At 48.8% G+C, this 6507-nt stretch overlaps 1 non-coding gene across 1 annotated transcript; it reads left to right on the forward strand.

The window, feature by feature from the left end:
- The first annotated feature begins 3225 nt into the window (after positions 1 to 3225).
- On the forward strand, positions 3226 to 3298 carry TRNAK-UUU. Its single transcript has one exon. It is a non-coding gene; the product is annotated as a tRNA-Lys (tRNA).
- Positions 3299 to 6507: the final 3209 nt, after the last annotated feature.

The raw sequence follows: 6507 nt of genomic DNA on the forward strand, positions 1-6507 counted from the left end.
AACATAGCTTTGACGGGGGTGCAACATAGACTGCCGACAGGAGAGTGACGAGAGTGACCTTTGGGCTTGGGGAAGGCACCATTCTGAGGGGCTGGCTGAGCAGCTGTGAGACCAGCCAGGGGGCTAGTAGAATATTCCAGAAGAGAGTTGGAGAAGGGCTGGGCTGGGTCCGAGGTGGCAGGTGGTAATCCAATACCAGCAACTGGAACAGCAGATACTTGTTACCGCCCAGCAGTCACTGTGCTAAAGGACTTGCCTTATAGTTTCATTTAATTCTCACAAATCCTACAGTAGCTACTGCTAGTAACCCTATTTCATAGATCACGACATGGACATTTGGAAAAGTCATACAATTCGCCAGAACAGGCACCTAGGTTTCTTCCTCTGCAAACCTATGCCTTCAACTACAATTATTAAATCACATTGGCTCTTAAAGCATATAGAATAATGAATGGATCAACACAATCTGTAAGAGGTAAGTTCTAAAGGACCTGATGATTGGTTGGAGGCAGGGGGTAAGGGATGACTCTAGCTTGGGGCACCCAGGTGATACCATGACCCTGGACAGTGAAGTCTGGAAAGGAATTTGCTTACGGTTGGAAGATGCTTGGGCTATGATGAGTTTGAGCTACGGACCTAGGGAATATCTCCTGGGTAACTAGATGGATGGGCGTGAGGGTTGGGATTGAAATGAGATCGAGATACAGGTTTGGGAGTGCGTAGAAATCGGGAAACTCAGTGCGTACACTCAGGGAGAAAGTGTAGAGTGAGAAGAATAGAAGAACCCAGAGGGGGAAGACGAATCTGCAAAAAAGACCGAAAAGGTTTGACATAGCAATGAGATGTCACTGGAGTCAAGGTAGCAGAGTTTCAAGGAGACACCGCTCAGTAGTTCAAGTGCACTAGGCAGGTCTAGGATGGGGGGCTGACCAATGGCCAGTGCATTGGAAAATGTGATGGCTTCTGGTGACCCTAAGGAGAAGAGCCTGTCACAACGTGTGGATTATAATGAGCACTAACAAAGCAGACAGAGCAAACGTTAATCTTGAGGACTGACAGGAGAAGTGGGGAGAACATTTTCCTGCTACTTACAGGGGAGTGTAGCAACTGGAGGATAAGTTTCAAGGGCTTTACACATGCACCTTGGGCATTTACCACTATCAACTTCTAGGATGGCACGTGTCCTTTATTCTTTTCCTTGTTGCTTCAGTAAACACACAAGTGACCTTGGCTTCCAAGCCAAAAAAAATGTGGAAGAGGCATTTCAACCAAAGATAAAGGTGAGGGGTGACGTTTGCCCGTAAATCCCCCATTCCTTGGGAATCTCTCCTGCATTCCCACGGCTGCCGTGAGAGCAAGCAATCCGTTTGCGTTGCTGTGGGAGGTCAGTCAACAGCGGAATCTGTCATCCCATCTTTGCCTGATGATTACTGGGGAAACAACCGGTGCGGAACCCACTAACACATGCCAAGTCGCTCTTTTCACTGGCACCTTTCCAGTTCTACAGAACTCATATAACTAAAACGACAACAAGGAGCTGTTGGGTGGCCCTGGCTCAGACTCATGTGTCACCTGGCCATGATCACACCCGCCACACCTGCTGGCATCTGTCCTGGCTGCTTTGTAGAGCGCCGGGCTCCTCCTGCTAAGTGTCCAGGAACTGCCTCGGGGCGTAGTGGGTCTGCCCAGCACCTTCCTAAGCTAGCCTCCATCTCTGCTCGAATATTCCTATGGAACAAAAACATTGTTTCATTCCACATTTATTTATTTATTTATTTATTTTTAAAAAGTTTCTATTTATTTGAGAGAGAGAGAGAGAGCACGCACAAGCTGGGTGAGGTGGGGGAGGGGCAGAAGGAGAGAGAGAAGGAGACTCCCCGCTAACCAGGGAGCTCCACACAGTGCTTGGATCCCAGGACCCTAAGATCATGACCTGAGCTGAAGGCGGATGCTTAACTGACTGGGCCACCCAGGTGCCCCTCATTTCACATTTTATTAAAAATAACAAATCTTTGGGGCGCCTGGGTGGCTCAGTGGGTTGGGCCACTGCCTTCGGCTTGGGTCATGATCTCAGGGTCCTGGGATCGAGTCCCGCGTCGGGCTCTCTGCTCGGCGGGGAGCCTGCTTCCTCCTCTCTCTCTCTGCCTGCCTCTCTGCCTACTTGTGGTCTCTCTCTGTCAAATAAATAAATGGAATCTTTAAAAAAAAAACAACAACAAATCTTTGCCTATTTAAGAGGAGGGCGATTAGGAATTGCTCCTCTGTTTTCTGCAAACCCCAAGCAAGGAAAAATCAACCCAACTAGTTTGTTTGGGATGAGCAGGGGTACAGGTAAGTAAAAGAGCTCGGGTCCTGGGCTCCTCTAAGGACCCACAGACAGGTGCAGAGTCAAGGGGAAAGATTTGGAGGGTTTGGAGGGAGGGCGCGGGTGGTTCAAGTTTAAAGTTGACCATATGTATAACCCAGGGGGATGTGGAGTAAAGTGTCCCGTGTGGGAGGGAAGGGAATGTTGCGTGGGTAAGGACTGGAGGCTGTGTTCAGAAAGTGGTGTATCAGTTGGGGGCTTCAGGCTAAAATGTAAATTCAAATGACACGAAACAATAGAACATTTATTGTGGCATGTTTGTGAGTTCCTAGGTAAGGGCATTTCAGGCTGGCTGAGAAAGGGTTCACAACTGCCTTTTTCCTACCAATTTCCATTCTCGGGGCTGATTTCATCCTCCTGCTTGAAGCAATGGGGTCCTACGAGTTCCAGGAGTTAAGCAATGGAAGTGACGGTTTCTGATGACTTGCTCTTTGGAGCAAGGAACCTTCTCCCACAACATAGCAGGGGGCTCCCTCATGCCAGCATTGGGTCACAGGTAGTCTCCTGAGCCAACTCTCAGACCCTCAGACCCTCAGATCTCAGTCCAGCCCTGAAGCAGGTGGGGTGGGATTTGCCTCTGCTGAACACTTGCAGATGTGAGACACGGGCCCCCTAACCCGTCCTTGTTCTGTTAGGGAGGCAGAGTCCCTCACAGGCAGATATTGGAGCTTGCGATGTTTAAGGTGGAATTCAAAACACAAGCAAGATCCAGGCAGCATACTGGATGGGGAGTGGGTGACTGAAATCTAGCAGGGATGGAGGTGTCTAAAGTTAAGAAGGTCAAGGAATCGGAAGCCTGGACGTCTGCATGGATCACACACACTGTTGCTGACAGTGCCAAGAATGAAGGCAATAGTGGTGCCCGGCTGGCTCAGTCGGTAGAGCAGGTGATTTTTGATCTCAGGGTCGTGGGTTTGAGCCCCATGTTGGGCGTGGAGCCTACTTAAAAAAAATAATAAAATTTGGGGGAAAAAGAATTAAGGTGGTAGATGGCGAGGGTGGGGCAGTGGGGGTGGAGAGAGGGACCCCCACAAGTCAAACTGCCAGCTCTTCAATAAATGACAGGGATGAGGGACAAGAGGGAAGGAGGGTGGGCCATCCTTCCTTTCCTTCTCCACTAAACCAACTGCATATAAGGTCTTTAAGGGTTTTCAAGTCTGATCCCCACTGAGCTGGCCCAAGCACTCTGTTGGGGCAGAAGCTTCTAGACTGACCACGTGATAGTCCAGTGAAATAAAAGCCTGTGGGTGGGTTCCAGGTGTTGGTCCTTTTCAGAGCTTCTCAGATTCCTCCAACACACAGCCATGGTTGGGACTCTGCTCTACCTCTCACACTTTGGTCCCTTATCATCTCAAAGGGTAGTTGGAGCAGAGCCCTCCTAATCACTCAGTGGAATGAATGTATTAAGCCCCTATGCTCCAGGCACTGGAAGTAGAAAAAGGAAAAGCATGTGGTTGCCTCTCCCCCAGATGCCCACCGGGGGATATGAGTACACACACTGCTATGGTAGAGACTTGTGGGTGCCTCCTGGTCAGCAGGCTCCCCAGCGTCAGGGCGCGACTCTGCACGCAGACTTGGGACAGGGGAGGCTCTCGGGGGAAGAAGCAATGTAGTGTCTCCATCTCCATTTCACTGAAACCACGCCCCCACCATAGCCAGCCAAGTGTACTTCCTAGATCTTGTTTATATTTTGAACTGTTTTGCCTCAGCAATCTCTAACTCTAAAATCTGTCAGAACTTCAAAATAAAATCTCAGCATCTTGGAATGAAATATAAGAGAAATGCAGCCTTCGTGATAAGGCTCCTTGTCTACCTTTCTAACTTCAACCCTTGTCACTTTCCCCAGGGACCTTGCAATCCAGCCTTATAGGCAATTTGCAGCCTGCTAAGAGCACGGTACCCCCTCAGGCTTCTGGATTTTTGCATCTATTTCTCTTTTCATCTGGAAGATGCTTCCAGGACAAGCATGGAGGGGCACATTCTGGCTGGAAGATATAGTATGAGTGAAGGTCTGGTGATGACAAGGAAGCACTTTGCCCAATCCTCCTGGCCGATTGGGCAAGGAGGATCTGAGGCTGTTGGTCTCCGTTGGCGTCAGAATCCCTGGGAGAACTTGCTTAACTGCAAATGCCTGTCCCCATTGGCCCCCGGCTATGGTATGGCGGGGCTGAGGGTGGGGCCCAGGGTCTCCATCACTAAGAGGTTCCCAGGTCCTGTAGCTGCTGCTTACAGAGGGAAGGAAAGTGTAGTCCTTGACCAAAAACGGAAGTATCAGGATAAGGCTTCAAGCAGGGATGTGACTTTCATTGGTTGCTCAACAATTATTGACTCATTGTATACCTACTATGTTTCTGACTCTGGAAATACCAAGAATAAGGATAACTTAATATCTGATCTCAAAAGGTGTTTTGGCCCGGTGGGAGAGGCAGTAAACCACACGGGATCATTATACGTGACGGTGAGTCTCAGAGGGAGGTGTGCGTAGGCTGTGATGTAATCAGAAGAAGGGAACTGCACAGACCGGATATCACCTGAGCTGGGCATGGCCGCCTGAGAACCCACAGCTGTGTGTCCCCCAGAGACCTGAGGGCTGGGCCAGGGCAGGTGGCTGTGAGGCTGTGCAGCGCTGTCCCGGATGGAAGATGGTCCTTGTTTCTCCCCTCTTCTCAGTTGCCCAGCTTCATCACTACACAGCAGGTCTCTGTACCAACATTTCACCTGGTTAGGGTTTTAACTTTCTCACACAGTGAGATGCAAACTCAGCAGTTCGTCCCTCTCAGACCTGGAACAACCTGCAGGAGCTGTCTCCCCTACAGTGTGTTCTAACTCACCATCTGGCCCCATTCCTTAAGCCTCACGGTCCGTATGCATTTGTGGAAAATGCTGATTGTAAATGATGACGCTTTTTAAAAACCAAAATAACAGCACCTAGATTCCTAGTGCTGAGCACATAGGAAGTATTCCACAATGGGTCTGATCATAACTGTAATTATGTAGCACAGGTGTGAGTGGGAATCGTGCAAACCCCACTGTCCAGTCCTATATGGCTACCTGAGGTCTGTTAGCAGCTCAGCCCTCCATGAACCCGCAGAGGAAAACCTGCCCCTGGCCCCCTGCTTCAGCTGTTCCACCATGGGCCTCATCAGCTGGGCGGTCCCTCCATCAAACAGACAGCATTGTTCTGTGGGCTCTCTACCTAACTGCCCCTAGAAAGGACAGAGCCTGCTCCTCTTTTCAGGATGCCAAGGTAAGGCCTGGCAATGGCCCGTGCTGGTTTTCAGCTCCATCCCTTAGTGTGTGAACACCAAGAGAGCTTTTCTACTGCCTGGAACCCCAGTTTGCTAATCTATAAAGCAGGCACAGTGGTACCAACTTCGGAAGATTACTGTAAGGTTAAAGACATATAGATGGTAAAGGCCAATGTGAGTAGATGATAGCCTACCTAGGTCTTCTGACTGGTTCCATGAGCTCTTTCCACTTCACTGGCTCACAGCACAAACGTGTCCCAGATGCCCAGTCAGTGCCAAGTGCTGTGCTAAGTGCTGGGATTCCGTAGCAGGCCAGATGAGGTCCCCTGCCCTCACACCCCATCACATTTGGGGCAGGTTTCTCTTCTTCACAAAACAAGCACCTGCTTCTTTGCACCTGGACTTTGGTTGTGGTAGGGCAGAGTAAATACAAATCTAAAAAGGAAAAAATTGATTTTTCCCTGGTGCAAAAGGAAAAGAGCCTCTCCTTTCCTTTCTTAAAGATCATTTACTCTAGAAAACTTATAAATTATTTGTCCTTTTGGAGATGTGTGTAAATATTTTTTAAAAAGCTAAATAGAAAAAAAAAAAGGAAAAAAAAAGTTAAATAGGCCTTTTGCCAGTTCTAACCCAGAAACGTTCTTTCTCAAGGTCCTGGGAGGCATCTCTATGAAATGTTAACTTTATATCCAGGAGAACCTGACTTCAAACCCACCTTCTATGGTACCCACATGAGAATTCTATTGCAGCTTTGGATAAAGACAATTAGCAAACAAAACAGCCACTCTAATTACCAGGTAAATTTAGGGTGAACTCTGACTGAAAAAATGTCTGTCCAGTCCTCTAACTTGAGACCATGATGTAGGTGTCGCACCTTCCTTGTCCACATAAAAG

This window comes from Neovison vison, chromosome 3, assembly GCF_020171115.1.
Source record: "Neovison vison isolate M4711 chromosome 3, ASM_NN_V1, whole genome shotgun sequence".
Lineage (NCBI taxonomy): Eukaryota > Metazoa > Chordata > Mammalia > Carnivora > Mustelidae > Neogale > Neogale vison.